The 15,694-nt window shown below is 45.6% G+C and overlaps 1 pseudogene; it reads left to right on the forward strand.

Annotated features, from left to right (window-relative positions):
• LOC140721279 (N-acetyllactosaminide beta-1,3-N-acetylglucosaminyltransferase 3 pseudogene) overlaps positions 1–15,694 on the forward strand; it is a 418,101-nt pseudogene that overhangs the window by 384,018 nt on the left and 18,389 nt on the right.

Here is a 15,694-nt window from a genome sequence, read left to right on the forward strand (position 1 = left end):
AGTCAATAGTTGTGCATCATTGAAAGTAAAAAGAGAAAATGTTGGAACCGTTCAGCAGATCGGGCAGCATTTTGGACAGTCCCAGTTCTGATACCGGGTCTTCCACAGTTTCTCTTTCCACAGATCCAATCTGATGTACCGAGTTTCCAGCATTTAATTTCAATTTGAAATGAAATGCTTGTTATTCCTGTTAGCCCACAGGAAATGCGACAGGCAATTGTACTGGGCAAGATCTCATTTAACAATAAGATAATGATAAAATGCTTTAAGTTTAGCTGCTGGAGACAATGTGAAACGTATCCCTGCCTGCTGGTGACCCGCGCCCAGGTTTTCCAGCCCAATATCTGGCCCAGTCAGAGGATTATCAGGTTCCCATTCTGCCACAGGTTGATGCAGGAGTGTTAGTTTTTGAACTCTGAATGGTCTACACACTGCAGCATGTTACTGGCAGCAAGGGAGTCCTGGGAAAATTGGTGCTTGGCCTGTTTTCCTGCGGTGTAGACTCCGGGAATATGGATCTGTCAGGTTTTGCGATTTGACCAGGTCAGTACTTCTGTAGATGGGGCTGAATGTTCCTCCTTCCACAATGAATCACAAATCTCGGGTTGCTGGACATTGGTTGTGGGTAAATCCCTGATGTGGGGATGATGTGTGAGGTTTCTGGGGTCGTTAAGTGTCACGTGTGACCCTATCACAGATTTTGATCCAGGTAGAATGGATCTGGGGATCAAACTGCTTGGGCTTATGAGGTGTTAAGCGAGTACTTCTGGTCTGGTCTCAGCTGTTTGTTTCTGGGGTTCCTTTGGAGGCAGTGAGTGCTAATCTGAGGTGAGAATGAGTTCCTATACCATCCCTCACTTGGAGAGGAGGTCATTAAATGTATGCAGTTATAGAATTGGGCCCAGGGGTTCAGTGTTCAAACCATTTTGGAAATTTCCCCTCACTGTCACCTCTCTGTCAGTCAATGGTTCTGGGCCTGTGGTCAATGGAGTTCAGAAGGACAGTGGGGGTGGGGGTTGAGCTTGTTTAAGGAAACCTACCAAATGCTGAAAAGCCTGGATGCAGTGGACATGGAGAGGATAATTCCATTAGACGGAGAGTCTGGGATCTGAGAACACAGTCTCAGAATAAAGAAGCTTCACTTTAAAATTGAGATGAGGAGAATATCAAGTAAAGGGTGTCTATCTGTGCAATTTATTGCCACAGAGGGTGGATGAAGCTGTTATTGGGGTATATTTATGGCAGAGGTTAATATATTTGTGTTTGTTCCCAGTAGCTGCAGGGTTACAGGAGGAAGGCAGGAATATGGTGTTGGAATGAAATCAGCCATGGTTGAATGGTGGGGCAGACCAGATGGATCGAACCACCTAATTCTGTTCCTGACTGAATGATGGCTCCTTCTTATCCCATATCGTTTTTTGACGTGTGAGGAACAATTACAGATTTGTTCACTCAGATCATTATATTTGTCTTCAATGTTTAAATTTCAGTGAGTTTTATTTTTAGGAACATTGAGCAGTAATGTTTTGTTCTCCTTTGTGTTGTTAACGTGCTTCATTATTTTTCATATTAAAGTTAGATCTGCGGTGAGAGATTTATTGGAAGAAAAACCACAACTGGAAGCAAACCACGAATGAAGACGAGGGAACAGAAAGAAGTGAACCAGCCCGAGGACTGAGAGCATCAACTGAAGAGAACCCTTCAGACTCAGGGTTTCGATTGATTCAGTCAGGAGAAAGTCTGGTGAGTCTCATTTACTCAAACACTGGTCCTTAAGACATCACATACCTGTACAAGGGAAGGTAGGAAATAGATGGGGTGAGACTGAATGTGCCCAGAGGTACCAGTTATGTCTCTGTCAGACCAGTTACAATCACTCCAGGTCTGGTGATGTGCTGTCAGTATCCCAGCTCTTTAAAGTCACTCACGTTCCCTCAGTGTTTGTTCATTTCAAGGTCTTGCATCTTGTGAAGTAGCTTTCGGTCACTTCCGAGTGGGGAGATGGAAACAAAGTGAAGAGTTTATACTTAATATCTTTCAAAAAAAGTAATTCTTTAAATTTAACTGCTGCAAACTTGCTTGGCCTTTTCTCCTTGGAGTGATGCAGAATGAGAGGTGACCTGATAGAGGTGTATAAAATGATGAGAGACATTGACCATGTGGATAGCCAGAGGCTTTCTTCCCAGGGCTGAAATGACTGACAAAGGGGGGCATAGTCTTAAGGTGCTTCGAAGTAGGTAGAGGGGGGATGTCAGGGGAATTTTTCCAGTCAGAGTGGTGGGTCTGTTATGCATTGCTGGCAACGGTGGTGGAGGCGGATACAATAGGGTATTTTAAGAGACTCTTAGATAGGTACATGGAGCTCAGAAAAATAGTGTTATGCAGTTGGGTAATTCTAGACCGTTTCGAGAGAAGGTTTCAAGGTTGGCAGAACATTGTGGGCCGAAGGGCCTGTAAGTACCGTAGACTTCTATGTTCCATGTTCAAACTTCCAACCTACACCCTGTATATTCCCAACCAAATGATTGATATAAATGAAAGTAACAATAGGTGTAACCATGGGGAACATCGCGAAGCACTGGCGAGTCCAATAAACAGCCTCTTACCATCACCCTCTGCGTCCTGCCATTTAGCTGTTCCCAGACACTGGGGGTCTGTCACAAACGTAATGTTCAGGACGATTAGTCAGTAATTAATGTGCAAAGGGAATTGTTGCTTCCTGAAAGGTCACGTATCCTGTCTGATTCAATGGACCAACAACTCCCTTTTTTATGACTCAATTTGTCCTGGGACCCATCCTCACGGGTCACGCTGCATCTGATAACCCACATCCACAACCTCCCTCCATCCCGCTAATGGCCCCATACCCTTTCCACCATTTACCCCACACCTGCACACGTAGACTGATTCACATCACCCACATCCTCCTTCCCAACTTTGCGAACCACAACTAATTGACCCCACAATCTCGTCTTGGGCACAAAACTAAATACAGATCTGCAAGAACAGACAGCCTGGACTCTCCAGCTGTCTGGCTCGGACCCTCCCACTTCCACGGCAACTAACCATATAACAATTACAGCACGGAAACAGGCCATCTCGAGCCTTCTAGTCCGTGTCAAACAATTACTCTTACCTAGTCCCACTGGCCCGCACTCAGCCCATAACCCCCCATTCCTTTCCTGTCCATATACCTATCCAATTTTACTTTAATGACAATACCGAACCAGCCTCTAACACTTCTACTGGAAACTCATTCCACACAGCTACCACTCCCTGAGTAAAGAAATTGCCCCCCCGTATTACCCTTAAACTTTTGCCCCCTAACTCTCAAATCATGTCCTCTTGTTCGAATCTCCCCTACTCTCAAAGGAAAAAGCCTATCCACGTCAACTCGATCTATCCCCCTCATAATTTTAAATACGTATATCGTCCCCCCTCAACCTTCCACGCTCCAAATAATAAAGACCTAACTTGTTCAACCTTTCCCTGTAACTTAGGCGCTGAAACCGAGGTAACATTCCAGTAAATCTTCTCTGTACTCTCTCTATTTTGTTGACATCTTTCCTATAATTCGGTTACCAGAACTGTACACAATACTCCAAATTCGGCCTTAACAATCCCTTGTACAATTTTAACATTACATCCCAACTCCTATACTCAATGCTCTGATTTGTAAAGGCCAGCATACGTAAAACTTTCTTCACCACCCTATCCACATGAGATTCCACCTTCAGGGAACTATGCACCGTTTGCACCATCTGCACCCTAGGTTACTAAAGGAGGTGTCCCTGGAAATTGCGGATGCATTGGTAATCATTTTCCAATGTTCCTTAGATTCAGGACCAGTTCCTGAGGATTGGAGAATGGTTAATGTTATCCCACTTTTTAAGAAAGTAGGGAGGGAGAAAACAGAGAACTATCGACCTGTCAGCCTGACATCGGTGGTGGGAAAGACGCTAGAGTCTATTATTAAGGATGAAATAGTGGCATATCTAGATAGCAGTGATAGGATTGGGCCGAGCAAGCATGGATTTACCAAGGGTCAATCATGCTTGACTAATCTGTTGGAGTTTTTCGAGGATGTAAGAAGGAAGTTAAACGGGGGAGATCAAGTGGATGTAGCGTACCTCGATTTTCAGAAGGCATTTGATAAGGTCCCACATAGAAGATTGGTGGGTAAAATCAAAGCTCAGGGCATCGGGGGGAAGGCATTGACATGGATAGAAAACAGGTTGGCAGATAGAAAGCAAAGGGTAGCGGTGAATGGGTGTTTCTCGGAATGGCAGGTGGTGACCAGTGGGGTGCCACAGGGCTCGGTATTGGGACCACAGCTGTTTACCATTTACGTTAACGATTTGGATGAAGGCATAGAAAATAACATCAGCAAATTTGCTGATGATACTAAGCTGGGTGGCAGTGTGACATGTGATGAGGATGTTAGGAGAATTCAGGGTGACTTGGATAGGCTGGGTGAGTGGGCAGATACTTGGCAGATGGCGTTTAATGTGAATAAGTGTGACGTTATCCACTTTGGGAGTAAGAACAGGAAGGCAGATTATTATCTGAACAGTGTAGAGTTGGGTAAGGGGGAAATACAAAGAGATCTCAGAGTCCCTGTTCATCAGTCACTGAAGGTGAATGAGCAAGTGCAGCAGGCAGTGAAGAAGGCTAATGGAATGTTGCCCTTTATTACAAAGGGAATTGAGTACAAGAGCAAGGAAATCCTCTTGCATTTGTACAGAGCCCTGGTGAGACCACACCTGGAGTATTGTGTACCGTTTTGGTCTCCAGGGTTAAGGAAGGACATCCTGGCTGTAGAGGAAGTGCAGCGTAGATTCAGGAGGTTAATTCCTGGGATGTCTGGACTGTCTTACGCAGAGAGGTTAGAGAGCCTGGGCTTGTACACGCTGGAATTCAGGAGATTGAGAGGGGATCTGATTGAAACATATAAGATTATTAAGGGATTGGACAAGATAGAGGCAGGAAATATGTTCCAGATGCTGGGAGAGTCCAGTACCAGAGGGCATGGTTTGAGAATAAGGGGTAGGTCATTTAGGACAAAGTTAAGGAAAAACTTCTTCTCCCAGAGAGTTGTGGGGGTCTGGAATGCACTGCCTCGGAAGGTAGTGGAGGCCAATTCTCTGGATGCTTTCAAGAAAGAGCTAGATAGGTATCTTATGGATAGGGGAATCAAGGGATATGGGGACAAGGTAGGAACCGGGTCTTGATAGTAATTGATCAGCCATGATCTCAAAATGGCAGTGCAGGCTCGAAGGGCCGAATGGTCTACTTCTGCACCTATTGTCTATTGTCTATTATTCCGAGATTATTCTGTTCTACTGCATTCTTCAATGCCCTACCATTTACCATGTATGTCCGATTTGGATTATTCCTACCAAAGTATAGCACCTCACACTTATCAACATTAAACTCCATCTGCCATCGTTCAGCCCACTCTTCTAACTGGCCTAAATCTCTCTGCAAGCTTTGAAAACCTACTTCATTATCCACAACGCCACCAACCGTAGTATCATCTGCATACTTACTAATCCAATTTACCACCCCATCATCCAGATCATTAATGTATATGACAAACAACATTGGACCCAATACAGATTCCTAAGGCACAACACTAGTCACTGGCCTCCAACCTGGCAAACAGTTATCCACCACCACACTCTAGCATCTCCCATCTAGCCACTGTTGAATCCATTTTACTACTTCAATATTAATACCTAACGATTGAACCTTCCTCACCAACCTTCCGTACGGAAACTTGTCAAACCCTTGTCAAACAAGGTTCAAACCCTGGAACATCTGGACAGCGAAGACGCATACATCAGGGTGCTGTTCATCCAGGGCAGCTCAGCATTCAATATGTCATCCAACAAATATAATCAATAAATTGCAAGAACCTTGTGTCAGTACCTCCTTCTGCAATTGGATCCTCGAATTTTTCAGTTGCAGACCCCAGACAGTTCAGATTCGCAAACAAATCGCCAGATTAGCCATCAGCACAGGTATACCGTAGGGTTGTATGCTTAATCCCTCTGCTTGATTTTTTTTTTGTGCTTCTGACTTTGAGGCTATGCACAGCTCCAATGTCACATTTAATTTTGCTGAAAACATCACTGCCATTGGATGAATCAAAGGTGGTCACAAAGGTAGCTGAGCGAAGGGCGCTGAGTAGGCTACGGTCAATTATGGATAACTCTGAACATCCTCTACATAGCACCATCCAGAGACAGAGAAGCAGTTTCAGCGACAGGTTACTATCGATGCAATGCTCCTCAGACAGGATGAAGAGGTCAATACTCCCCAATGCCATTAGGCTTTACAATTCTACCGCCAGGACTTAAGAACTTTTAAAAGCTATTATTAATGCTTTTTGGGATAGTGATTTAGATGCATATCATATTTTTTTTTACTGAGTTAAGTATTGTATGTAATGAGTTTTGCTACAACAAGTGTATGGGACATTGGAAAAAAGTTGAATTTCCCCATGGGGATGAATAAAGTATCTATCTATCTATCTATCTATCGATCGATCTATCTATCTATCTATCTATCAGCATAGAGGAGGGAGACTGAAAATCTGTCGGAGTAGTGCCAACTACTCACTCAATGTCAGCGAGACCATGGAGCTGATTATTGACTTCAGGAAGATGAACCCGTGGATTCCTGAACCAGTCCTCAACGGAGGATCACAGGTGAAGAGGGTCATCACATGCTGTTACCATTTCAGAGGATTTGTCCCAGGTCCAGCACGTGAGTGCAATTACGAAGAAATCATGACAGCGCTTCTACTTCCTTAGAATTTTGCGAAGAATCGGCATCTAAAACTTCAACAAACTTCTTCAGAGGTTTTCTGAAGAGTGGATTTATTGGTAGCATTATGATATGAAAATCCAAATTACCTTGAATGTAAAATCACACAAAAGGTTAGGAGATATGGCTAATTCCCTCAGGGTAATGCTGTTCACACCATTGAGCACATCTACACGGAGCGCTGTCACAGGTGTTAGGAGAGACGCAGGCTTGTACCGTGAGTGTTGAAGCCACACACACACACACACACACACACACACACACACACACACACACATAAATAACATTGTTAGCTTTTGTTTATCTTGTTTAAGTTGCTATATTATAAGTAGATACTAACTAAGATAATGGTTTTAACATTAAAACCCCACTCAATGTATAATCTCTTTCTGCTGGTACGTTACGAAATCGTAACAAAATTGGGGGCTGTTCCGCGACGTGAACACATTTGGCGCTTATTGATTTGTTGATTACCGATCTGATTGGCTGCTTCCCTTTGGATCGACTTGTGTGGGGAAACCAGCAGCAATGAATATTGGGGAATTTCGTTGTGTCGTGGAGGTAGATAGTCGGATTTACTTATTTTGCAATCTGAACTGCACTTGCCCTATAAATACCACACAACACTGTTTTATTTTTTCCTGATGCAGCACCTTGATATACCTATGTATTGAATTGTCTGTACTGAATGGCACGCAAGAAAAGCATTTCACTGTGTCTAGATTGACGTCGAGGTAGCGAGTTGTCAGTTCTGGGATGAAACTGATCAATTTGTCAAATGGATATTGAAGGGCTGACAGGGATCAATATTAAGGTACGGGCTGATTGCCATATATGGGTGAGTAAGGCTGATATATTCGCAATGAGTGTCGGGGTTCTCGAGAGAGTTGATGTAGAGGAAAACAAGGAGATGGAAGTTCAAACACCAGTGAAGGTATACAAGCAGATTGGTAACGTGGTGTTCAATACGTTCCGAATACCTCCCTTCACTGATGGGAAAGGTCATGATGCAATTGTAAATAGCATTGGCCTGATTAGAGTATCATGCTGTTCCTGCTCCCCGTAAGAAATGTATGTAATCTCAGTGGAGCCTATTCCCAGAGGGTTCACCAGTCAGTTGCCAAACGTGGGGCACTTCAGGTTATCAGCGGATAATCTGCCATAGCCTCCTTCAAGCGGAGGAGTGGGAGTTATTTCATTCAAATGTTATTACAGACATACATGTTTTCGGTGGTGTGAACCTATTCTCCGCATCAGATGCATCTATAGCGAAGTGCAAATGCAAAGGTTGAGTGGAAGTTCAGTTTTAGTGTAAGTTAGTGTAAGGTGTTGACTTTCCTCATTTCAGTTTGATGTAACGGATCCCTGCTTCTCTGTCAAACTGTACATCTGCGGCGGTGCCAGATATTGCGAAATCGTTTGAACGGATGTCACAAGATTGACAATAAGAAACCGTTTTGGACGTGGAAATGCCTCTTTTCTCAGTTTCACTGAAGCGTGGGAAGGGGGGGGGGGGCGAACATCAGAGGAAGACAATGGGAAGGTGAGAGAAGGAAATGGGAGTCGGGCTGGTAAAGGAAAATGGTGGAGGGGTATAATTATCGGAAGTTCGAGAAGGCTCTCTCACTATATCTCCAAACCTGCACCTCCCTCTGGTGACTCTTCTCCTTCCCTTTCTTCCAAGGCCTTCTGTCAGAATCCTATCAGATTCTCCCCTCTCCAGTCCTTTAACCAACCGACCTCCAGCTCTTTACTTCACCACTCCCCCCTCCTAATTTCACCTGATTAATTCCATTTACCTCTTCCTCTCCTCCACCATTTCTAACGTTGACTTTTAATGTCTTACTTCCAGTCCAGAAGACGGGTCTCGGCCCGAAACGTCGCCTATACTCAGGCAGTAGTGACAGGAGACTCTATAGTAGGGGTCAGACAGGTGATTCTGTGGGCGCAGGAAGGAAACTCGGATGGTAGTTTGCCTCCCAGGTGCCAGAGTCCAGGATGTTTCAGATCGCGTCCAAGATATCCTGCAGTGGGAGGGAGGACAGACAGAGGTCATGGTACATATTGGTAACAGTGACATAGGTAGGAAAAGGGAAGATGTCCTGAAAAAAAGACTATAGGGAGTTGGGAAGCAAATTGAGAAGAAGGACCCCAAAGGTAGTAATCTCGGGAATACTGCCTGTGCCATGCGACATTGAGAATAGGAATAGAATGAGGTGAAGGGTAAATGTGTGGCTGAGGCATTGAGACAGGGGACAGGGATTCAAATTTCTGGATCATTCGGACCTCTTTTGGGGCAGGTGTGACCTGTACAAAAAGAATGGGCGGCACCTGAATCCCAAGGGGTCCAATTTCCTGGCGGGGAGGTTTGCAAAGTCTACTGGGGAGAGTGTAAACTAGAATTGCTGGGGTTGGGAACGGAACTGAAGAGACTGGGGAAGAGGAGGTTGGCTCACAAATAGAGAAAGCTTGTAGATAGTGCGAGAGGGAGGATAGGCAGCTGATAGAGAAGGGACGCGCACAGACCGACGCTTTGTGATGGATCTATTTTACTGCAAGGAGTGTTGTGAACAACGCGGATGAGCTTCGAGCGTGGATCAGTACTTGGAGATATGATGTGGTGGCCATTACAGAGACTTGACTGGCTCAGGCACAGGAACGATTACTTGAAGTGCCCGGTTTTAGATATTTCAGAAGGGATAGGGAGGGAGGCAAAAGAGGTGGGGGCATGGCACTGTTGATCAGAGATAGTGTCACGGCTGCAGAAAAAGTGGACGCCATGGAGGGGTTGTCTACAGAGTCTGTGTGGATGGAAGTTAGGAACAGCATGGAGTCAATAACTTTACTGGGTGTTTTTATAGGCCGCCCAATAGTAACAGGTATAAGGAGGAGCAGATACGGAAACAGATCCTGGAAAGGTGTAATGATAACAGAAACACGAGGAAATCCGCAGACGCTGGAAATTTAAGCAGGAGAATGGGGTCATCGTTGGGTGTGGGAGCAGCCTGCAACTGCGACTGCACACATGCTTCGATTGTGACCCCCGTTTTCCCTTCCCATGCCAGCTCTACAATTCCCTCTCCCTCAGATCCCACCGTTAACCGCTGGAACCTCGGTGCTCCATCTTCCTCTCACCCCAACCCTCCCCTCTCCAATTATCTACTAGACTACCCCCCCCCCTTTGATCCCGGCTCTCATCCGTGCCGGGTCTTTATCATCCCCTCTGACATTCCACTCTCTGAGCAGAGCGCTCTGTCCTCAGTAAGGCCCTCGCCTTTATCCCCCTTCGCCCACACCTCAGCAAGTTCCGCGTACGCCATGACGCTGTACTCTTCTTTCGCCGGCTCTGTCTCCGAGCTCACATTTTGGCAAGGTCTCTCCCACCCCTACCGATGACCCTTTCTCCCGTCTTCAACCCCCCTCCTCTTCATAGACACCCCACTCTGGTCTTCTGCCTGCTCTGGATCTCTTTATTGCTAATTGCCGACGGAACATCAACCGTCTCGACTTCACCACTTGACTACACCTTGTTCCAATGTCAACCTCACTCATTCCGAACACTCTGCACCAATCCCAACCTAACTATAAAACCCGCTGATAAGGGGGGCGCCTCTACCTGGCCGAGGCATAGCGGCAACTCGCTGATACCTCCTCTTATTTACCCCTCGGTCATGACCCCACTAAGGAGCACCAGGCCACAGTCTTCCACACCATTACCAACCTTATCAGCTCTGGGGATATCCCATCTACTGCCACCAACCTTATACGCCCCGCACTTCCCGTTTCTACCTCCTACCCAAGATCCACAAACCTGCCTGTCCAGGTAGACTCATTGTCGCAGCTTGCTCCTGCCCCACTGAACTCATTTCTGCATACCTTGACACTGTCTTATCCCCCCTTGTTCAATCCTTTCCCACCTATGTTCGTGACACTTCTCATGCTTTGTATCTTTTCAATGATTTTAAGTTTCCTGGCCCCCATCGCCTTATTTTCACCATGGGCGTCCAGTCCCTCTATACCTCCATCCCTCACCCGGATGGTCTCGAAGCTCTTTGCCTTTTTTTGGATACCAGACCTAACAAACTCCCCTCTACCTCCACTCTCCTCTGTCTAGCGGAACTATGTCTTACTCCCAATAATTTCTCCTTTGGCTCCTCCCACTTCATCCAAACCAAGGGTGTAGCCATGGGCACCCGTATGGGACCCAGTTATGCCTGCCTTTTTGTTGGCTTTGTGGAACAGTCCATGTTCCAAGTCTATACGGGTATCCATCCCCCTCTTTTCCTTCGCTACATCGAGGACTGCATTGGCTCTGCCTCCTGTACGCATGCTGAGCTCGTTGACTTCATTAAATTTGCCTCCAACTTTCACCCTGCCCTCAAATTTACCTGGTCCATTTACGACAACTCCCTCCCTTTTCTTGATCTCTCTGTCTCCATCTCTTGAGACGGCTTATCTACTGATATCTACTACAAGCCTACAGACTCTCACAGCTACCTGGACTATTCCTCTTCCCACCCTGTCTCTTGCAAAAATGCTATCCCCTTCTCACAATTCCTCCATCTCCGCCGCATCTGCTCTCAGGATGAGGCTTTTCATTCCAGGATGAAGGAGATGTCTTCCTTTTTTAAACAAAGGGGATTCCCTTCTTCCACCATCAACTCTGCTCTCAAATGCATCTCTCCTATTTCCCGCACATCTGCCCTCACACCATCCACCAGCCACCCCACTCGGGATAGGGTTCCCCTTCTCCTCACCTACCACCTCACCAGCCTCCAGGTCCAACTTATAATTTTCCGTAACTTCTGCCACCTCCAAAGGAATCCCACTACCAAGCACATCTTTCCCTCCACCGTCTTTCTGCTTTCCGCAGGGATCGCTGCCTACGCGACTCCCTTGTCCACTCGGCCCCACCATCTCTTCCCACCGATCTCCCTCCTGGCACTTATCCTTGTAAGCGGAACAAGTGCTATACCTGCCCTTACACTTCCTCCCTCACCACCATTCAGGGCCCCAGATAGTCCTTCCAGGTGAGGAGAGACTTTACCTGTGAGTCAGCTGGTGTGGTATACTGTGTCCAGTGCTCCTGGTGTGGCCTTTTAGACATAGGTGAGAACCGACGCAGACTGGGCGACTGTTTCGCTGAATACCTACGCTCGGTCCGCCAGAAAAAGCAGGATCTCCCAGTGGCCACACATTTTAATTCCACGTCCCATTCCCATTCTGATATGTCTATCCATGGGGTCCTCTATTGTCAAAATGAATCCAAACTCAGGTTGGAGGAACAACACCTTATATACCGACTGGGTAGCCTCCAACTTGATGGCATGAGCATTGACTTCTCTAACTTCCGTTAATGCCCCTCCTCCCTTTCTTACCCCATCCCTGACATATTTAGTTGTTTGCCTGTTCTCCATCTCCCTCTGGTGTTCCCCCTCCTCCTTTCTTTCTCCCTAGGCCTCCCGAAACCATGATCCTTTCCATTCTCCAGCTCGGTTTCACTTTCACCAATCACCTTTCCAACTCTTAGATTCATCCCACCCCCTCCGGTCTTCTCCTATCATTTCGCAGTTCTCCCTCCCCTCACTACTTTTAAATCTCCTACTATCTTTCCTTTCAGTTAGTCCTGACGAAGGGTCTCGGCCCAAAACGTCGACAATGCTTCTCCTTATAGATGCTGCCTGGCCTGCTGTGTTCCACCAGCATTTTCTGTGTGTGTTGTTTGAATTTCCAGCATCTGCAGATTTCCTCGTGTTTAGGCAACATAATGGCCAGGACATCAACAGGATCCCGGACAGCTTCTTCCACCAGGCTATGAGAATAATTAACATGCTGACAAAATCGTATCTTATGTTCTATTGTTGAACATACTATTTATTATAAAGTACTATAAATTGCACATTGCATATTTAGACGGAAACGTAAAGATATTTACTCATGTATATGAAGGATGTAAGTGTAACTATTTTGGTCAACCATCGTCCAGCCTGTATCCCACCACCTCAAAGATATATATACCATCTTGGTCAACATCTGTCCAGCCTGTATCCCATCAACGATTATATATCAATAATCTCTCTTCTACCGTTGTCTTCATGATGACGTATTTTTGCCTCACTGAGTTGATACTGAAATCGGTGTTTGTTACCTGGAACTACCGGAGGGTTTATTGAATATAGCACGTAGTAAGTTAAAGAAAGCCATTGCGATTTTAGCTTCAAAGTTAAAATGTCTGTTGTATTAATCTTTGTCGGAAGGAGGGTTGGAAGCAGAGAATACAGATTGATAGTGGGGTGGGATGGATGTTGTGAGCATTGACTGCATTATCCCTGTATTGGATTGAAGAGAAAACTAATGAATTTTGGTATTACATTTGTGCTAATTTGTTCTGACCGTCACAAATATCGTGTAATCAGTTAATAGTTGTGCATCATTTAAAGTAAAAAGAGAAAATGGTGGAAACGTTCAGCAGATCGGGCAGCGTCTTGGACAGTCCCAGTTCAGATACTGGGTCTTCCACAGTTTCTCTTTCCACACATCCAATCTGATGTACCGAGTTTCCAGCACTTTACTTTCAATTTTACATTTAAAATGTTTTATTCCTATTCGTCTACAGGAAATGTGACGTGCAATTGTGCTGGGCAAGATCTCATTTAACAATAGCATAATAATAAAATGAGTTCAGTTTAGCTGGTGGAGACAATGTGAAACATTATACCCGCCTGCTGTTACCCCGCGCCCAGGTTTTCCAGCCCGCTCTCTGGCCCAGTCAGAGGTTCATCAGATTCCCGTTCTGACACAAGTTGATGTCGGAGTGTTGGTGTTTGAACTCTGAATGACCGAGACACTGCAGCATATTACTGGCAACAAGGAGTCCTGGGCGAGTTGCTGCTTGAGCTGTAACCCTGGGAAACACTGGGCATTTAGATCTGTCAGTATCTGGGATTTGACCCAGGTCAGTACTTCCACAGATGGGGGCTGGATGTTCCTCCTTTCACAATGAATCAAAAGCCTTGGGGTGCTGGGCATTGGCTATGGGGACATTTCTGATTACACCACTCAGTGTGAGATACGGGGACGATGTGTGAGGATTCGGGGGTCGGTGAGTGGCAGATTCAGCTGTGTGACCCTGTGAGGTTAGGTCCTGAGATATCACAGTTTTAGATCCAAGTACAATGGACCCGGGGTTCAAGCTTCCCAGGTTTATGAGGTGTTGAGCCAGTATTTCTGTTCTGGGCTCAGATGTTTGTTTCGGGAGTTTCTTTGGAAGAAGTGACTGCCATACCGAGGAGAGGATGAGTTACCATCCCATCCCTCAGTGAGACGCTGTGAGTAACTGGGCTGTACCGTGTTTGCAACAGTAGAAATAGACCCGTGAGTTTGGTTTTCAAACTGTGTTTGGAAATCGCCCCTCATTGTCTCCTGTCTGTCAATCGTTGGAAATGAAGCAGATGTGTTCAGTACAACTGTGGCTCACGTGGTTCACAAGAGTAATCTCAGGAACGAGAGGGTTTCTGTACGGGGGTGATTGATAAGTCTGTGGCCTGAGGTGGAAGGAGATGTTATTAACTTCAAACTTTATGTATAATCACTCAAAGAGTTGTTCTGAATGTGCATCTAACGAGGGCTGTATAACTCGTCTCCTTCTGCCATAGGCCATGAACTTATCAATCACTCTTACTGTCGACCAACTCTCCAAGATTTCGAATTCTGCAAAGAAGGGATCCGTTTGCTCCACGACCGCTGGACTAAGCGTGTAAATGTAGGCGGGGACTATGTTGAAAAATAAATGTGCTGGGTTTTCTGAACTTGACTCCTACTACCTTGGGCCACGAACTTATCAACCACAGCTCGTATGACAAGCATTTGATAACTCTAAGCTTGTACATAATAATGTTCAGAAGTACAGAGGTGGACGGGATCTTATTTAAACCCACAGAATATTGAACAGCCTGGATACAGTGGACACGTGGAGGATGTTTCCATCAGACTGAGAGTCTGGGGTCTGAGAGGACAGCCTCGGAATAATCAAGCTTCCCTTTAAAACTGAGAGAAACTTCTTCAGCTAAAGAGTGGTCGATCTGTGGAGTTTGTTGCAACAGATGGTGATTGGGGCTGTCACTGGATATATTCACGGCAGAGGTTAATATATTATTGATCGTTAACTATTGTCATTTTTTGTTAGCCAGAACTATCAGAGGATTATTGAATACAGCTCGTTAAAAGCAGACTTTACAATTTTAGATTCTTCATTTCTAAATGGCTGCAGTTTTAAACTTTGTCATAATTAAACTAACAGCATACGATGTTGAGTTTGTTATTTCCCTTTTCGGTTATTTTTGGTGAGCCACTTCCTCCGTTTCCAGGGTAACAGCCCACCAGAGCTGCAAGAAAAGTTGCACATTTTTTATCGCGCTGTGGTCACCGCCTCTCAGGGTAGAGTCAGTGGCCTCAGGAGCAAATGCAACAGAATGATATTGGGAGGAAAGAATGCTGTGAGCATTGGCTGTATGGAATGAACTGAGAACATAGAACTAGAGAAACATAGAGAACCTACAGCATAATACACAGGCCCTTCGTCCAACAGTGCTCTCCCAAACATGAACATACTTTAGAAATTTCCTAGGGTTACCCATCAGCCCTCTTCTTTTTATCTCCATGTACCTATCCAGAAGTCTCATAAAAGGCCCTGTTGTATCCACCTCCACCACCGTCGCCGGCAGCCCATTCCAGGCACTCACCACTCTCTGCGTAAAAAAACTTACCCCTGACATTGCCTCTGTAACTTCTCCCAAGCATCTTAAAACTGTGCCCTCTCGTGTTAGCCATTTCAGCCCTGAGAAAACGCCTCTGAATCTCCACA

Source organism: Hemitrygon akajei, unplaced genomic scaffold, assembly GCF_048418815.1.
Source record: "Hemitrygon akajei unplaced genomic scaffold, sHemAka1.3 Scf000053, whole genome shotgun sequence".
NCBI lineage: Eukaryota > Metazoa > Chordata > Chondrichthyes > Myliobatiformes > Dasyatidae > Hemitrygon > Hemitrygon akajei.